Source organism: Silene latifolia, chromosome 11 (genome assembly GCF_048544455.1).
Source record: "Silene latifolia isolate original U9 population chromosome 11, ASM4854445v1, whole genome shotgun sequence".
NCBI classification, from domain to species: domain Eukaryota; kingdom Viridiplantae; phylum Streptophyta; class Magnoliopsida; order Caryophyllales; family Caryophyllaceae; genus Silene; species Silene latifolia.
Genome location: NC_133536.1, coordinates 134,266,507 through 134,287,724, shown reverse-complemented (window position 1 = coordinate 134,287,724; position 21,218 = coordinate 134,266,507). Strand labels below are relative to the sequence as shown.

Below are 21,218 nucleotides of genomic sequence, written 5' to 3'. Positions count from 1 at the left end.
AATCCTCATCACCACCGCATGTCAAAGATAACCGACTATAACCTCAACATCTACAACCATTCCTATATCTAGGTCTCTCTTCCTCTAACAGTCCTCATTCCCCAATCCCTTCTGCACTCCATCTAATCTATACCATAAAATCCTCAGCAAAATCACCACACCAACTCTTTATTATTATCGCAAAACGACATACCTCTCTATATAAAGCACATATCTCCAAAGCATAACTCACGATCCACACTTGTTACACACACTCACACTAGATCCTCCAGTTCCCCCTTTTATTACCACAACTCATCCACAACTTAACATGATACTAATGTTCAACATCCTACACTCACTGTCCTAATAAAAGATTATGAACCACCTGCAACTTCCAGATCAGTACAACACATGTTCTACAAATCACTTACCATTACTATGTCAACCAATGCCTCCTCTAAAAGAAGATTACAAGTACTCCAACAACCTCTCGTAACTGTGTCCCATCAACAGGATATCACTATACCATGACAACAATGGAAACATACACAACTCTCTTTCATAGCATATTCTACCCTTACTCCCAAGGTGAAACTCGTAAAAAAACATCAATAAACAAAACAACCGTCTATCTGTCCAAACCGAAACTCGCAGGAAACAGCAGTAAACAAAACAACAATCTATGTATAACCGGTATGTACGTTGAAAACTCGTATCGTAATCATCCCTCCTACTCCACCACAACCGATGACGGCATCGCAACACCGCCACCAACAGCCGCACCGCAGCGCGAAAATACCTGCATCACAACACGAAGTACCGTGCCCGGATCACCACCCGAGGCACCACAGTCACATCGATAGTCATCGCAACTTACACAATTCCTATAAACACTGACTCAGTATAACTTCCCTGACACGAAAACTTACTCAAAACTGCTTTACTAGATCACAACGCAATATATTACACGGAATAAACAGATAAGAACCTCATGAATATCATCCATACCATTTCACGGAATAAACATATATCATGAATACACATGCATGTATAACTAGCCATGTCAGAGCACCCAAATTATCACTTTTGAATATCAACCCGTTAGGTTACCGTACCCAACATATATTACAGAACATTCAGGTAACAACTTTATAACTATCACACCATACCACTTCTCGTGAGGTCAGAACCTCACACAAACATTTATACACATGATAGACCCGTAATCACATTCCAACTAGTCAATCCTGATCACGTAAGTTACCACCTGATAAAGGTTACCTCTCGCCCGAGCTTAACTCGTGTGCCCCTCATAACCCATTCTCCCATTCGCATAACTATCACCTCCTGCAAAATATAACCATACCACTAATACTCAACTACTAGCACCCGCCTCATATAACCACATCTTATACTCCCTCACAACCATACATATCAATCCTGTCTCTCCAAAATCAACCTCTTTAAAATGGCCACCTTCCCTATTAATCATCACCCATAACCACTAGTGACAACACCACAACACCACCACTGTTTGTATAACAAACCTCTTACACTCATTTCTAAATATCACGGTTTCTTTCCCATCTTCGGTTAGCATTCCAAATAACGAATATCAAACCCATCAACAACATTTACCTTAACATTCTTCCCAATTCTATCCCTAATTGAATCATCATCTAACTCTCCACCAAAATCTCATATCGTGCAGATACTCTACCAACTTCTTACTCCCTTAATTTCTCGAAACTCATGAATAACATGTAGTCCTGAAAATCGTATATAACCATTATGTCACATACTTATGATAGTATCATACATCTCGATGATTCCTTAATTCTATATCACATACTCCGGTCAACATTCTCCTAGTTTGCTCCCCTCATTCTTTTCTTTTTACACTCGACAAAATCAATTAATAATTCAACTCCTTATTCCTTCTACCTAATGCTTTAGTGCTCCGGTTACCTTCTCATTGCTCCAAAACTCAAATTCTTTTATTTCATATCAGTACCATCTAACTCTTTCTTACCATGGGCCCTTTCTCATCATTCTACTCACTCACACTTGCCACAAATCAATCCACAAAATCAACGTTTACTGTTCAACTCACACTTCTCACTTTTTTCCCCCTCTAGAAACCAAAACTCATTTCATACCGTTAATTGCGCAAGGAAATCACACACTAGTTTCACCTCATAATAAACCAAATTCCCCAAACTCACTTACTATCTACAAATCCACGTCGCGACATGTCTCCATCTAAGTTCATTATATATACTAGTCCTTTCCATCCCTCTACAACGACCTTCAATTACATATATCCTTAACCAACATAATCCTAACCATCTCCCTCCATAATTCCTTACACATCTCAAGTTGCTACTATCCACATCCTTCCTTTCAATCTTTTCATTCTTACGTTCTTTAGACCTACATCATCCCTTGCCCATATTCACTTACTTTTACATTACTCAACACGTGACTATACCACTCACCACATCACACAAAACACACTCCCTGCCTCGATAAGCTCATCAATCTCCCTTTCCTTTTTCCACTATCCATCACAATCACATATAACTCATGTCCTCCCCACCAAAATCACACCCACCATAAGGTGCTACTCTTACATCATAAGATTGGGTAACTTACGCATCAAGACTAACACATATGTAAAACAATGCATAAAGAAGCAAAAGAACACCTTTGAATTAAACGAAATATGCGATGAAGTCAAAAGATAAGCGTATGACCCAAAATAAGGGTCACTAGATCGAGTACAGCCTACTCGATCGAGTAGGTGAAGGTCAGAAGCACGTACAACAAATTACCAGGGCTACTTGATTGAGTAACAAGAGGAGCACTTGATCGAGTTAGGCCTACTCGATCGAGTACCCTACGCATTTCTCAGCACTGTCCAATTTTCGTAAAACGGTCATATCTCACTCGTTTCTTGGTCATTTTGGGCGTGTGACCTATCGTTAGAATAGTAACAGAACAAGCTATCAAATCCAATTGGAATCACATCAAAATCATATATACATCTCAAGTTATAACAGTTTAAAGACAACTCCTCTGTCATTGAACAACATACCTATTTGATTTTCCCTTTCAAACAACTTAAATATCAACAAAGTGAACAAAAGAGACTCGATACTTGTAAAACCATTATCTCTAACCACATGTTACTATCTACCAAAAGCCAAACAATAACATCTATCATGCTCATATAACATTCAACTTATCAATCATGTACTACCCGCATGCTTTAACTTTATAACTTTTCGTAAAACAAAACATGCTTATACATTACAAATCCTATTCCCATATTACTAATACAACAATATTACAACTCCACTTCGTCACCTAAACATATTCTTAATCACGAAATTCATATTCTCATGCAATTGCCACTCCATCTTTTCCAATCAATTCATCAATTTCAACCACATTCTTTATCCAACATGTGCATATGAAACAACAGTAAAAAAAATATATAACTTTATTATATGACTTTACGCAAACAAAATCATGTATAATAATATCACATCCCTTAATCACATGTTACTAGTATAGCCATATTAAAAATCAATCATCATGCAATTCCGTTTTCATATCAACATATAATCATGCTATTACGCACCTTTCGCCACCACATTCTTCATTCTCCACATTCAATTATCCACCGATTCCTACAACACATTTCAACATAGATATACAACATAACTTAAATAAACACATAGCGACCCCAAGACACACCCATAGTGACCGGTTCAAAGTTGTAGGGTGAGATCGCGGCTTTAGGACGTCTCCCAAGACTTTGCATGAGTACCTAACAACTCCTACCTGGGTTCATTTTAATTTAACTCTCTATATTCATTGGGTTCATTAGTTAGAGGTTCCAAAACCTGGCTCTGATACCACTTTGTAACACCCCCATACTCCAAGTGCCTTACCAGGACCACTTAAAGCATGGAAGTGCTACCATCTCGGTTACCCGAGGTAATGTATATCAAATAGACAATAACGAAACGTACTTTATTAAATATATTTAAAGCGATACAAGTCCAAAAACCAAAACTGTCAAATTGAAATACAACTGTTCCAAAAAGCTAACTCAAATGAAATAAATAAACGTTTAAGACACAGCGGAAGACTTCTAGACATCTCGTGGCAACTCAACCCAGCTATCCCATGCGCGTCCATCTCATACCTGCTCAATAACTGCTCACCACCCCCGAATGGATCACCACAGTTTTTAAAATAATTAAACGGGGTCAGTTACTGATTACACAAAAACAATACAATAGAAACAGTACACAATCATTCAATTCTCCAACATAACTCCACACACCTGACTACACACTAAAGTGTGTAGTCCTATACCAGAATACCCGTCGCAACAAGTATTCCACACCGCCAGTGGGGGACTGCAGCCGTTCCCACCTAAGCCCCGCTCATCTCATTCGAGCGATAACCCATGTTCCTTAATATGCACATCCCTTATGTGGCGGGTTCCACAGAGGGAAAATCAAGGGCGTGAAGCCACTCCCGCAAGTGACTCCACTCAGCCGAGGGCGCACCTCACGAACCACAGACAAACAACAACAACAACCAACTACAACACCAATAATTACCAATTCAATACGATATAGATCAAAGACAACAACCAATCATCACTACCAACCAATTATCCAATACACATGTAAACAATAACTGAGTAGGGAAACCCTACCTGGAATAAGAAACCACAAGACCGTCACAAGCAACTAATCAGAACGTTCCTCTACAAAGTCACCTCCTACCAATCACACAATCATACAATTACCATCTAACAATCACAAATACTCCCAAACCCCCAAAATACCCAATTAGGGTTTCAACTAAAATCAATGAAACGATATAAAAATCATACTAGAGGCTTACCCACGATACGACGGTCTTAACGGCGTAAAGAACTTAATGATCCGACGACTCTAGCCCTTAGGATTTGATAGCAATGTGAGAAGGGAAAGCTATATAACTTGTGTTCTCTTGTGAAAATTTTATAATGAAGTAAAAGTGAAAACGAAATGACGAAATATGTTTTTATAACCTTCTCGCGTTGCTATCAAAACCCGGCAAGTAACCCGTAAAAAGTAACTTATTCGATCGAGTAAGTTACTTACTCGATCGAGTCCCCAACTTACTCGATCGAGTACCCATCAGCAGAACACTGTTTTGTAAACCAAACATACTTACTCGACAGAGTAAGCCCCACTCGATAGAGTACCCAAAGACATAGAAAACCGTAGTATTACAGTAACATTGATGTGGATCCCTATGCTCAACTTAGGATGTTCAAGAGTACATTTGCAATGATGAAGATAAATGGAGTACTCGAAAAAACATTGAGGTTAATGTTGTTTCCCTTTTCTTTGAGAGACAAGGCGGATCAGTGGCAAAATATCCATCCACCAAATACATTTACTACTTGGGATGACTTGCCCAAAGCCTTCTTTGCCATGTACTTCCTTTCTTCTAAGACCACCATGCTTCGGAACCAAATCACCACATTTCAACAAGAAGATGGAGAATCTTTTGGAGAAGCTTGGGATAGGTTCCAAGACCTTATAGCCCATTGCCCACACCATAAAATTTCCGAATGGTATATCACTTAAACGTTCTTTTAAAATCTATTGCCAAGAACTTAGGAGATTGTAAATGCCTCTGCGGGGGGAGGATTTGACCATATGGGAGATGCCGAAGGCTCGGCCCTAAAATGGTTGACTCGGAAGCTAATTATGGATCAAGAGGGAATGCTTTGAGGAGAAGTAGCCGTTATCCTCAAGAGACTTTCTCAAATTCAAATGCCGAAACAAATGCTAAGCTCGATCTCCTCACAAAGAAGTTTGGGGAAATGACAAGGAAACAAGTGAATCAAGCATGTAGCTCCCATGGTCCTACCATGGAGGAGGTTGTTCAAGGACCTTATTGCGAGTTGTGTGGAGGGATGGGTCATAACTTTGATGTATGTGCCAATAATGCATACAATATGGGTGGGGAAGAGAATATCCAAGATGTTAATGCCTTCCAAAGATACAACAACTCCATGAGGCCACCAAGACCCTCTTACAACAACAAAAACAACTATAACCCAAAGTCAAATTTTTACCATCCGGGTGCGAAGAACCACCCATACATGAGCTACAAGAGTACTAATGTGCAAAACCCACAACACATTTAACCACAAGCCCAAAACACCAACCCACCCGGAGTTTCTCAACCAAGGGGTGGATGGCAAAATCAAAGGAACAACTTTGGGAACAACTTTGAGAACCAAAATCAAGGGTTCAACAACAAACAAAATCAAACCTTTGGTAACCAAAATCAAGGGCACCAAGACTTTGGATACACAAAGGAAACCAAGGTTGGAATCAAGGGTTCCAAGAGCAAGGTTTTAATCAAAAAGTCTAAGGGTAACAAGGGTATAACCAAGGGCCTAGAAGAAATTAGCAAGAAAACCAAAGTCAAAACAACAATCAAGGACCAAATAATCACTTCGACTATGGGTTCCCTCTCTCTTTGACTAACCAACCCCACCAAGAACCAATGGGTGAACCTTCATATGGTGGAATGGTAAGAATGATGAAGAATATGCAAACATTGTATAACCAAGAGATGAAAAATTTGTCAAGTGCTACTCAAAGAGAGATGAGATAAATAGAGGCCCGGATGACATCCCAAGCATCAGCCAACCCTCAAAGACAGTAGGGCGATTTTCTTGCCCAAGGCCAAAGCTCAAAAGATGCCTCGGCAAACCACCAAACCCATGCGGTTGTCTTGAGGAGTTGGGTTGAACTTGAATACCCTTACAAGGATCTATAAATTGATGTTGATCCAAAAATAAAGCAGTTGGCAATGAATGGTGGCGGGGAAAGCCCACCAATGACTTCTTCGGGAAGGATGAGCGAGTCAAAGAAAGAAAATATAACAAGTGGAGCATCTATAAGTGGGGGAACTCAAGTGAACAAAGATATTGATGGCTTAGTTGAAGACCCCCCTTATACAAAGGAGGTGAGTGAAGAGGCTACCAAGGAAGTACTTCTACAAACCTCCACTAAGGTAAAAAGTATGGCAACTTCTCCGAAGGTATCCTTTAACTCTCAACTTGTCCATAACATTCCCTATCCCACTAGAGCTCTAATGTCTAGAGAAAACATCAATTACACAAAAGTTTGTGAAATGTTGGAAACACTGTAAGTGACTCTACCCTTTACCGAGGTGATATTGAACATGCCAACCTACACAAAATTATTAAAATATATCTTGTCTAAAAAGAGGACCTTGGGTGAGAAAGACATGTTGGACTTGAATGAAGAGTGTAGTGCACTCCTTTTAAAGAAAATGCAACATAAGCTTGGTGACGCGGGAAGTTAATGTAATACCTCGTATTTATAAAGACCTCACTTGACCGAGTAGACCATCCACTAGTCCGAGTGGATCCCCACTCGATAGAGTGGAGGACCGAGTGGGATTTGGTTGGAGGCTGGAAGTTCTGAAAGTTGGTCACTCGACCGAGTGGAGCCCCACTCGATCGAGTGGACCGACCACTCGACCGAGTTCCCGGTCGAGTCCACTTTTACCCGAGAAATTGGTTGGTAGAGTGTCGCTTTTGAACCTTATCTTTTCAGATTTCCCCCACCTAAATTTACTCCTCAACCTAATCCCACCACTCTCTAAACTCTCTCTAAACACTCACCAATCTTATACTCTAAAATCCTAGTCTCCACAAGTGAAGAATTCTTGTCATCCTTTTCTCCTTTGTTCATCCACATTGTTTGTAAGTCGATTTATACTTTGACTCTCTAATCTTATCTTAGTAAACCTTAATTTCCTAGTAGATTATCTCATAATTAATTAGGTAATGGGAAATTAAGATGGGGTATTAAGGGGATTAATTAGTATGTTTATTGTAGTGGATTATGGTAATGAATATAGTAATTAATTTGTGTAGGGAGCTTCATTTAGGAGCATTTCTAGTGGTTAGCTTGAGGCTTTGTGAAGATAAGCTTGATGTAGGTGATGCGTGCCAATTTCGTACCATTTTCCTCTTTATTTCCTTCCTTTTTGGCTCATTTAGAGGCGCTTCACGAGCCTCATCTCGCTATTTTGTGCCCTTGATCCCGTGCTTTCACTATTTTACTCATTTATGTAGGAATGAGCCAGAATTGGATGAAGGAAGCGAGAAAGAAAGAGATTCAAGTCAAATCAAGGAGGAAAAGAGGAGGAGTATGCTGAGAAAGAGCTCTCTACCGGTAGGCCGGCAACCGGCTAGCCGGCAGAGAGCTCCCCCTATGCCCTAGTAAAAATTGAAGACGGAATTGGTGCCAAAATGACAGATATCTCGCTACCGGTAGAGGCACCGGTAGCCGGCCTCCCGGTAGAGAGATCCTGAAGAAGTTGAAAAGTGAAGAAGAGAAGTGAAAGAGGAGTTCCCTACCGGCAGGCCGGCAACCGGTCAACCGGCAGGGACATTCCCCAAGCTTCCAAAATGAAGTAAGGGAGTGAAAGAGGAGTTCCCTACCGGTAGGCCGGCAACCGGCAGGAACACCCCCCAACTATTGAAGACTCAAGAATTGATTCAAATAAACAACATCTCGCTGCCGGTATGGGCACCGACAGCGGGTAGAGGACTCCTCTACACGCAACTCACCTACCAACCTCAATTTTAACCTAATTTTTGGAGATCATATAAATACCCCTATTCTCTTAATCATTAAACACACTACCTTAGATATTTTCAAGCACTTAATATTTATTCAAACTTTGTTAATCAAGCATTAATCTTTCCCTAGTTAAATCTTAATCCTTTAGTTAATTAGTATTGTTCTAGTGTTATTCAATAGTTTACATTTGGGTATTGAATTGTAATTGAAGATTTTGAAGAATCTCTTCTCTTATTTAATCCAAGAATCAATCTTTTATTGTGGTGGTACAATTTCTCATCTTTTGTTTACATTTCTATTTCTCTCTTTGTTATTATTATAATTTATACCATGTTTTCCACCATGTTTGTTCATGTTTAATCAATTGTTTACATTTGCCTATGTATGATGTGTGAGTAGTGACCCCCTAGGGTTTAGGGGGATCCTAAGTGGAAATTAAGGGTGTAACTCGGGTAATTAATAATTGGGTTTTGGGTAGAATTGTTAGCTTACTTATTCATGAACACAAGGTGTTTGTGGAATTGTGTGCGTGAAAACTCTCACCTTTCTTCATTGTTTGCTTAAATGCTCTATAAATGAAAGTTGTAGGGTGTTTTGATAGCTTTATTAAGTTGAGAATTGATATTTGATGAAAGTTATGTGTCTTTCTTTAGGTAGGCCAAGATATTGGACCTCTTACCTAAGTTATCCTCTACCCCCTACCGGTTATTTACCCTTGTTTACCTTTACCCACTTAGGGGAACCCGATTATTCTAGCTTTAATATAAATTGTCTACACCTTAGTTTTGTCATTGCTTTAGTTGCTCAAATTAGTTATTTAGACATCAAATCCTCTATTATTCAACTAAAATAGACCTTGATCAAATTGAATAGAAACCCTCACCATCCTTGTGTTCGATACCCGATAGATACTACCTTTTTATCGGAGTCTTATAAATTGTTTTGATAGTATAAAAAAGACGACTTGAATTTCTTACTTATCAAATGACGCCATTGCCGGGGATGACGTTAGGTTATACTTAGTTTGTTAAAGGTTCTAGCTTTAGTCTTAGCTCACTTGCTTTTTTTGTTTTAGTAGTTGTGTGCTTCATTGTAGAGTGTGTGATTTTTGCTTTTCCATAGTGTTAAAAACACTAGGAGACTAACGGTTTATCGAGTGCATGCCTAGGAGGAACCATCAAGCTTTGCCCTTTAACTCCGACCCCGAGAGGCTCTTTCAAACCATAAGGACAAGGACTATTGCAAGAGTTAGCAATTCTCCTCAAGCAACCATAGACCAAGAAAACTTACCCACACAACCAATCTTTGAAACCACAACCCAACTACAACCAAATAACACAATTGAGACTCCAATATAAAATCCTTTTCACGACTTACAAATTCCAACTCCACCTCAATCACCACCCCCTCATATACCAAATCCACCACCACCAATGGTTTTACGTGACCACAACCGTCCAAACCATAATGATGCTTGCAACCCCATCAACTTTGGCACTTTGGCTCCCAACAATTTTGAGATGCATCCCACCCAAGTTGGGTTGATAGAAAAAGATTTGTTCGGGGGTCATATCTAAGAAGATGCTCATGCTCATCTACGGAAATTCAAAAACAAGGTCCCTATGATGAAAAAGAACGGGGTATCCGAAGATACACTAAGGATGATGTTGTTCCCATTCTCCTTAATGGATAAGGCGGACCGGTGGTTGAATGTCACCCTCCGGACACATTCACGACGTGGGACTCCTTAGCCATGGCATTCTTGGCCAAGTACTACCCATCATCCAAGACCTCCATGCTTCGTAACGAGATCCACACTTTCCAACAAGAGGATGGAGAATCCTTAGGTGAGGCATGTGATAGGTATCAACACCTTATCGCTAGTTGTCCTCACCACGGGATTCCGGAGTGGCATGTCACCCAAACCTTCTTTCAAACCTTGTTGCCAAGAACTAAATAAATGGTGAATGCCTCCGCGGGAGGGGGATTTGACCATTTGATTGACGAGGAAGGCACGACACTAATAAAGAAGATGGTGGACTCGGAGGTCGACTACGACTCAAGGGGAAATGTGCTTAGGAGAAATGGTCGATATCCCAAGGAAACCACTTCTAAAGCAAATGTCGAGACAAATGCCAAGCTTGACCTTCTCACCAAGAAGTTTGAGCAATTGACAAGAAACCAAGTCCATCAAGCTAGTGGATCCCATGGTCCATCAATGGAGGAAATGATCCAAAGTGTTCCTTGTGAGCTATGTGGGTGACATGGTCACACCTTTGACGTGTGTGCTAACAATTCCTATAATGTGGGGTATGAGGACAACATTCATGATGTTAATACGTTCCAAAGCTATAACAACAATGCGAGACCACCACGACCACCCTACAACAATCCCAATGTCTATAACCTAAACACAAATTTCTATCATCCGGGTTTGAGAAACCACCCAAATTTTAGCTACAAGAGCACCAATGTTCAAAACCCACAACACCTTCAACCACAAGTGCCCAATACCAATCCACCCAGGTTTTTTTCTCAACCTAGAGGTGGATATCCTAATCAAAGAAATAATACCGGAAATCAAAACCAAAATTTCGGGAACCATCCTCAAGGGTACCAAGATTTTGGAGGCAACCAAAATAATCAAGGGTTCTATCAAGGGAACCAAATCAACCAAGCTAACCAAGGGTTTGGGCAAGGGTTTGCTCAAGGCTTTCAAGAACCAGGGCAAGGATCAAACTTCAACAATCATGGTCCTAGAGGGAACTATCAATGGGGGCAAAATTACAACAACAATCAAGGTCCCAACACTCGAAATGACTATGGGTTCCCTTTACCCATTGCTAATCAACCTTATCAAGAGCCCATGGTTGACACTTCCCAAAGGGAAATCATGAAGATGATGAAGAACATGGAAATGAAACATAGCCAAGACTTGGCTAATTTCAAGATTTATAGTCAACAAGAAAGTGCCAACCAAAGAATGGCTCACCAAAAGGAAATAAGAGAAATGGAGGCCCGATTGGCCGCTTATACTCTTGCTAATCCTCATAGACCACCCGGTGGCTTGCTAGCTTAAGGTCAACGCTCCAAATATGCTTGTACTAGCCACTTGTGGACATGGGCCACCTGCACGACCAACCGATCTGTGGACATGCAGCAGTCTAAAAGCCACGCTCGGTGGCGTAAAAATGCTTTCGACCGGATCATTTTAGATCGGTCGGTTTCGTCTCGGCAAGGGTCTCGAAACGATGCAAGAGATGTTCGGAGTCGCCACCAAGCATTTGTGGGATTCTTTGAACCCGTTCGAATCCACTTTATACCTAGGTCAACCAAGGCAAAAAGCGGTGTTTGACATAGGTACTAAAGATAAGGAGTCGTCCCTCTTTAGCATCCTATCTCTAGAATGACTCTCGTTCACCCTGGATAAGGTCATCCACTATCCAAAGCTTCCGAGTAAGAGGTGAAGGTACGTATTGGGAAGCCCTTTAATCGGACACTAATGGAGCGGGTCGTTGTCCGCCATCAAACACATTTATACCCAACTACTAGCATAGCAAGCAAGTCGGGGTCGATCCACGGGACGGGGGTACTCAAATTGTTCAATCTAATTGTAGTTGTGCTTGGGGTTGTCACAATTGAAATGGGTTTGAAGTTGATTCTAAACTAAAGAAGGCAATGAAATAAAACAAGAAATAAAGCAAATAAAGATATAAACAAGTAATAAAGGATATTAGGATATCATGGGATCTTAGGGGAATCATGGTAAGATAGCATAAATGAGTTATATAGATGCAAGCAATTTATTATTGTTGGAATTAAGTTGGTTCATGTCATATAATTCATAAGAAGATTTGGGTCCCGGAGCCGAGTCATTTGTGACTGTACAACACCTACAAGTCGACTTAATTCTTCCTATTAAACTACATACATGATAAACCAAATCCTAGGGAAACTTACGTCTCGGAGCCGAGTCGATTAAGACTTTACAACACCTACAAGTCGACTTGGGTTATCCCTATTCAACTCTATGCAAGGTCTAACAAGGTTTGAGTTGATTTATATCTTACAAGCCTTGTTGAATAGATAAGAGATGGGTAAAAAATGCAAGGTTTCATAGTCTTGCATTTCATCAAACATGATATGTGCATAAGTTGAAGAACAATAAGCAAGCATTCATATGAACTCATTAAGCATAAATCTATCCCATGATTAACTCCCATAATCCCCCACAAATACTAGTTAAGTAACTACTCACTTATTATCATGGAAAACATGTCATCAATGGTGTCAATCATCACAACAAGTATAAACATGATAAAAGAGTGAAGAAATAAGCGATAAAGAGTAAAGAGTAAAGGAATTATACCAAACTTAAGATGAACAAATGGAAGGGAAAGAATAATAGAAGAAAACTTGATTGATTGATGAAGAGTTGTCAATTCTCCAATAATAAACCCAATAATCTTCAATTACCCAAAAATAATAAACTTGAACAATGATTAAAGAAAGATTAATATGTAATTTTGTGGAATGATTGAGATTAATCTATTCTAATCTACTCCTAATGAAGGTTTAATCTAATCTAAAAAAGCTTAATCTAATCTAAGAGAACTTGGTCTTTTGGTTATTACAAATGGAGTATATATAGTGGTACATCATTAGGTTAAGCAAGGGTAGATTAGTAAATAACAATGCTAAGTGTTGAGTAGAGCTTTGCAAGTCCAGAAGGGAAATGCGCGAATCCTAGGTCTGGGGATGCTCATCCTGAGCTCGGGATGCGCGGATCCTCAGACAGTACTTTCTGAAATGGCAAAGCAGCTTGGGATGCACAGATTGAGTTCGGGACCCGTGGATCCTGGGACAGCTTGTCTATTTGAGCTCAGATTGTAAAACGGACGTCATTTCCTCATCCGGACTCCTATTGGAGTGATTCAAAAGCCTAGACCACTTGATTTTTCGACGCCGTTCATCTAGCATACTTTCAGAGCCAAAAAAGCAACTTTTGGTTTGATTCCGAGCAATTTTATTCTTATAATGGCTTCCTTCTCGCCATCCTTGCTTTTAAACCTATGATCCTTCTATATACTCTTTATTCCTATATCCTTGGTCATCATTCTTGCCTCCTCTTCATACTAGTCCATCCAAGATCGTCAACAAGCTTCCAAATATGCACGAGAGACGGGAATTCCGCCTCATTATCTTCTTTCCTATAAGACATATACAATGCAATAGGAAAGCAAAATAGGAAGGAATTGACAGATAAAATGGTCATGAAATGCTATATTAGTATGCAAAATGGGTTCAATTAGGGGACTAAATGTGCGCAATTAAGAGTCACATCAAACATCTCCAAACCGAACCTTTACTCATCCCGAGTAAAGAGGTGACTAGAACTAGACCTTTATTTAAACTATCCTAGTAATAATATAACCGATGTGAGACAATTAGCGGGTCTCACTCCGCCCCTTCAACTCACAACAAGACATCCATAAGGTAGGGTGCCTTCTTGCAAGGCAAGGTGGGGCTTGCCAAAATGGCGATACATCCAAGCATTAAGCACACAAAACAAGTAATGGATGCATCTACAAAAGAATAGCCACTTTCCTCATCTAAGTGGCGAAAATCATCTACAAGGAACAAATTCAAGGGTACACACTCCATCATAGATATTGTTTCTCCAAGCTACTAAGTCTAAAAGAATACCAAAAAATCACCTCCAAGTTGTGTCAAACTAGGGTACTTTTATCCTCAATCGCTAAATGCTTTTGTCAAGAGTAGACTCCCTATGGTGTTAGAAACACTGTAGGATCGCGGAATTCCCCTTCTTGCCTAGACAAGAAGAAGGATCGTCCCCTTTCCACCATGCAATAAATAAGTTCAATGGATAAAAGGGATCAAGATGTTTTGAGTTTCACATTTGTAGTTTGCTTTTTGATTTATTTTTTTTCCCCAATTTTCTTGTGGTATTTGACTTTTGAGAACATTTCTTTGCCATTTTTGAAGTTTTGGCAATTTTGATACTTGGCAATTTCTTTTGCATTTTTGAACATTTTCAAAGTAACCCCATTTTGTAGCAAGGGCACTTTTATTGAAGCTTTGGAGTCTATTTTTGCTCCTCTTTTCATTTGATGCAATTTTTGTGCAAACTTTTTGATTTTCATTTTGGTACTTGAACTCAATTTGGTGATTTTTGTGCCCATTCCCTTTTTGTTGGCAAAATATGATGATAGAAGTGTAAGGACGGTTGCATGGCATCAAGGGTCACCTTGGAATAAACGGTAGCCAAGGAGTTATCACACCACAAGGTACTCTTGACTAGGCCTTAGTCCATGGGTCAAAAGATACTAGTATGACACATCCTAGGTTGTCTTGAGGGTATTCTAGCAAACAAAGTCTCAAGGAGAAAAATTATCTACAAGGGTCTTATATACACTTGTCAAGCTTAGCAAATAGGCATTTTCACAAAATTTTCTACCATGCAACTACATGCCATGATGCAACTATCATATATACACTCTAATACATATGCTTCTATCAACTATTATGCCATGTAATCTAAATGCAAACTCTTAGCAACACATTGGTACATACCGCATCAATCAAAAGATAGCCACATTGTCATTAACATATAAAAAGGAGGAAGGAGATTTGTAAAGATCATACCATGCGGTCTTCTATTTCCTTCATGCCTGAATGTGGCGAAGTCAACCCGATGGGATAAGAATGACAAACAAACAAACAAATATATACAATATATACAATTCTACACTACAAAGGAAAGAACTTGTTTTTGGAATTTTTAAATTTTCAAATTTTTATGGATTTTGTTTTTATGAAATTAAAGAACATATTTTTGGGATTTTTCGAAATTTTTCAAATTTTATGCATTTTTGGAATATAAATTCCCATCCCCCACTTTATTTTGGACATTGTCCTCAATGTACACATAGGAGTAGGAATAAAAGAAATACATGTTTTTGGTTTTTTGATTTTATGAAAATTGAAGTACAAATGCAATGATATGATATGAATGCATGTTCTAACTAAATGCAATTCTATATAATATATATAACAAATGAATGCAATCTAAACTATACTATATGATGCTTGTTTTCACCTATGATCAAACCTCTCCAAACTGATTTAAGCACTATTTCTAGTGTCGAAATGAATAGGTTTGGTCATTTGTGAATGCAACTAACTATATGAAATATATCACAATGCAAACTAATCTATTTATGTTACAATGCAACTATAATATATGAACTAACTAACTAATGTAATATGGAATATAATACAAATGAAACTAAATACAAGATAATTGAAAATGAAATATAACTATACATGAGAGAAAGGAAAAGAAAGAGTATCATACAATTGGAGGTGGTGTGGTAGACATCTCTTGCCCTTTCATTCGTCGTCATCATCACTATTGTGGTATCCACGCCCGCTAGGACTTCCTTGGTCATACCCTCCTCCTTGGCCAAAGAATCCTCCACCTTGGCCGCCAAAGTTCCCGTCTTGGTTCCCTTGATTAGGGAATAAAAGGTGCGGTTGAGCCCAAGATGGGTGAGGGCCTCTAGGGTCGATATACCCTTGTTGAGCCATGTTGTAGTAGGAGGAGTATTGAGCCAAGTAGTTGTCAACCCTCCCATCGTAAACCCCGAGATCGACATGTTGCATGAGCTTCATTAAATCATTCATGTTTGGAGCTCTTGGATCTTGGGGAGCGAATGACACATGTTGTGTGGGGTACGGAATGGGTACATAGGATGGTGGTGCATTACCCCGTTCTGGCAACTCACGAGGTTGATGAGGTTGACGAGGTGCATCTTCTCTTTGTAGTGGGTTGGGGTGAATCTCAATGGGGAGGAGGTAGTTCGGTGTAGGTGAGTACCGACTCAACCGTGGCTCGGTAGGTGGTACGTTCCACCCGATGAGGACAAGTGAAGAGCATCCCTTTGTGAACCACTTGATAGGCTATCGCACACCTATGCAAAGATAATATTTATACCCTAGGTAACAAATTAATGTAGTACTTAGGGGTCGAACCCAAAGGAGACGGGAGTTTATAATTTAGTTGTTATGGATTGAATTTTACCTTGGTGGATTAACGTTTCTTTTGGTTGATTGGTTTGATGTAAAGTAAAAACACCAATAAAAAGAAAATGTCTAGGGAGGTCGGGTTACTTATGCTAATTATGTAAATTCTCATGTCAAGTTAGGAAATTGATTATACGATAAATGTTTAGGCTTAAAGACACCCACCTTACGATATTAGTGTCAACCATAGACCGGGTCCTAGAGAAACTCTCGTCCATGACTAGGTCGTCCTACTACACACGCTTAGCCTAATTCAATTCCGTGCCTCTCGACTTTTAGAACGAATGAACAAACATAATCAACGATTACGGCCAATAACCAAAGATTAAACATTAAGGTGCAAACATGTGATAGAAACAATTAAACAATATTAACTTATCCTCATTTTGACATTTATATATTACTTAATCATGCATGGCTTCCCTTACTCCTTAGACAAATGAAACTACTCTAACATCGTAGAAATGTAAATTAAACTAATGTTCATTAAATGATAAACATAATGAAAATAGGAATAGAATTACCTTGAAATATGGAAATGAACTTTAAATGGAAGAACAACACTTGTAATATAAATAACTTGAAATGAAACTTTGGAATATAACTTGAATGGAAATTGTATTGAAATGTTTATAACATAAAGTAAATCTAAACTAATTTAAGCTAATAACTAAACTAATCTAACTACTAAACTTAGAGAGAATTATGAGAAATTGTGTAGAAAGATGGTGTGTAAAGGTGTGTGATTAGCACCTCTTATATAGGATATAAGAGAGTAAAATTTGTAGAGGAATCCAAAATGGCATCCAAAGCACACTCTTAATTTTCTCTTCAATTCTTAGTTTAATGCCCAAGGAATCCAAAGTAAAGTCTTAATGCTCCTTTAATCACCCGGTTAAATGCAATGTTTGGAATCTTAGAAAGGATCTCTATGTGACTTTAGCATCCTAGGCATTTGTTGACTTGTGAATTATGGGCTTGAATTTGCATTTGTAATTCTTCAAATTAATCCATCATTTTATCCATGCAAGTCCATGAACATCTTCCATGTTGGTCCATCATCTCTTCTATAGCTTAGCTCATGCTTCTAGTTGAAGGAAAAGTAGATCTATATACTTACATATTCATATATGTTTTAATTTAATTTGTCATAAAATTAATGATTGATCTTATGCATGCAAACATTAAAACAAAATAAGGAAGAAACATTGTTCTTACATTGTGATTTTCGGTTTAATGGGCACAAGAGAGATCACCTTTATCTCTTGTTCTTGAGATTTCCCTTTTGGATGAACTAAGACCCAAGTGTAGGATCTCTCCCAAGGATTTATACCCAAAGCTTACTCTTAATTAAAATTAATATTATGAGTACTAGATAATATTAACTTTGTAGAAAATTGACCCAAAATAATATTGGTATTGTCTCCTAAAAACCGGTTTAGAGAGAAGAGAAGAGGAAGGTATTTTTATCTTTCTAAAATTCTTATTTTAGATGAGTTAGAATGAATGAATGATACACACTAATGCATGTAGTGTATATGAAAAATATAAAGCAAAAACCCTTTGTTTTTCCCTTGTGAAAAACCGGGCAAGAGGAAGGGAGAGTAGCCAATGCATGCTCTTGTTTGTCTTCACAATGAACAATAGGGTTGCATGGCTAGATAATTAGGGTAAATGATTGTGTTCTCCACTAATTAATCAAACACAATATTAGCCTAAACCTTCCCCTAATTTCGGCACACACATTAAAATGGAACCCATTTTATTTTGTCAAATTTGTCAATATGTCACATGTCATATGTAACATAAAATTGTTATTTATTTTTAACATATTAAAAATCAACGTATTAATAAAAATACGTCATATACAAAAATCGACTTTAGTAATTCATAATTACTTGTACCAAAATATTTTACCAATTATAAATCACAACAAATTGTATTTATAATAATTCATTCAATTTTAATTGTTTCTTTAAACAATAATTTCATCTGAGTAACAATACAATTTGATTACTCAGACCGTATCTCATTTAATCAAATTCCAATGTGATACGTAAATTTTACTTCCAAAATCGTCCGTCAATTTTCAAGTAATTTAATTAACTCGTAACGTTATACGATTAATTAAATGATCAATTAAGAGTGTTGCCCTATAGGTATGACCTAGGGGATCAACTGATCACCACCGTCGCACGACATTAATGTCAAACTCTAGTCAGCCAATCATTACTGATATATGTTGATCAGTTGACAGTAAAAAATACTTCCCAATTGTATTCTTTATAATGAGATTTAAACATGTGATCATCATGATCAACAGTCGTGATCGCATTATTGTCGGAGGACACATATTCCAACAATCTCCCACTTGTCCTCGACAAGTGTGCGTCACCAATTCTCTTGTCCTATTACTATCTCCCACTCAATGCAAGGTGTCTTTCAGGTCGTACTTGCAAGTGATCATATCGAGAGTGGTTTCCTCGATCTGGAGAATAACTGATTGACCGGACTTATCTATCATAGATACTTTCCGAGCGTGGCCACGCATTTCCAGTTCATTACTCCTCGAGTGGCCCTGAGATATTGTTATAACCCTGACTAGGGATGGACAATTCCTATCGCACTCATTCCTTTCGACTAGCCACAACCATCATAACCCAAAATATGCCCATTTGACCCCATTTACGAAGGTCGTAGTAACACAAATCAAAGTTAATCTGAAACTGTGCCATCTTAGGCGAATAGTCTTTAGTCAAAAGAATCGACTCATTTGAATACTATAGCAGCTCTCGCCACGACCAGGCTATATAAATTTGCCAGAACTCTATAAGAGGTCATTAGGCCCGACACAATGTTCCTAACAGTCTGCCTATGTGATCGACTAGTCATTCTCATATGACTCTATGGCACTTGAACTTGCCATCAATCGCATCACACTGTAGTCACTTCGAGACGTCACCTCATGTAAGTAACTATGGGCAAATACAATGCTAATCCATGTTCACTTAAACGGGGTTCAATTGTCTCCACAACCCGTTTGGATATAACAATGTACAAGGTGAGTTAATAATAACTCAAACGACAAATGTCGACATCACACTCGGGTAGTCAATACCATATTACAACCTTGTGATGTATATCGTAAGTGTAAACACTTATTGATTGCAATAGAAGTTTAACATGCCATGTGTCCATTTGTTCAAACTTCTTATACTTGTATTTTCCTTTACATTCATGTTCTCTCTCATAGCATGAATCTTACCAAGTACACATCAAGGTTCCCGACCTCGGTTTTGGTTCTTTATCTTGAAAGAACTTCCTTATCGATTATCACATAACGAACGAATTTGTGGTGAATGATATAACTTGTACTGATCAAGTACTCCATCCACACACAATGCACTAGGTACATGTTTTGTAGAGTCTTGCAACAATTTGTCAAGATTATTAGCCTAGCACTTCTTACAAGTCCTAGCATAGTTAGGAAAGATTAGTTTTGAGTAACTTCTTATTCAACTAAGTATCTTTCCAATAACCTCTTATTTCTCCTTTTGATTTGAAAAGTTTAGGATTTTCATAAATCTTTACGTGTGTTCGAACTTTCTATAATATGTGCAACCTCTTAACACATAATAGAGTATTCCGTCAAACACCGAAATCGCTCATCGGATTCTACTCGAGAATTCATGACGTTTCTATTATGGCTTACTTATGAACCACCATGCTCTTATGCATATGATTCACCATTGAACATGTGCATGATTATTCTAATGGCGTAAACATTAGTTACTAATAATCATGAGATCAACCGTTCATAGGTTCAATGAACTACCATGACTGCTAATGGCAATTCCATTTTCATCTAGATGAATAACCTATGTTTCTGTTGATTCGATGTGTATCTCCCAATACTTATCCAACATCCCTTGATGTAATTGGATTCATCATAGTCCATTTTCATCCAGAATTGAAAACTCAAAACTTCCTCTATGAAGGAAGGTGTTAGCTCGTCATTCTTTAATGAGTGGTGAGTTATAAACATTCAAAGGATGATAGCTCCCACTAAATTCCACGTCTTCACATGATAATTTCTAATGCTCCCACTTAATTCCACATGTTTCGAAATTGATTACTCAATTGAACACATTTCAAAATTTGGAATGTATGTTGCTTTGCAAAGTTATTAAGATGAAACCATATATGTTCCCATCATATCCTTTCAAAATTCCTATTTCGAAGAGGTCTCATTTTAACCTTATGGAAAGAGATCTTAAATCTCTAACACATTCATGTCATAATGATGTGTGGCAATGTCATTTACTTCCTCCATTCAACTCCAAACTACCATAGTACACTTTGCACAAGTTTTTAGGAATTTATAAAGAAATGTTAAAAGTACAATGGGAAATGGGAAGA

The 21,218-nt window shown here is 38.4% G+C and overlaps 1 non-coding gene across 1 annotated transcript; it reads right to left on the bottom strand.

Annotated features, from left to right (window-relative positions):
* Positions 1 to 5,516: 5,516 nt before the first annotated feature.
* Positions 5,517 to 5,623, bottom strand: LOC141615718 (small nucleolar RNA R71). The gene has a single exon (XR_012530121.1). It is a non-coding gene; the product is annotated as a small nucleolar RNA R71 (small nucleolar RNA).
* Between the last annotated feature and the right edge of the window lie 15,595 nt (positions 5,624 to 21,218).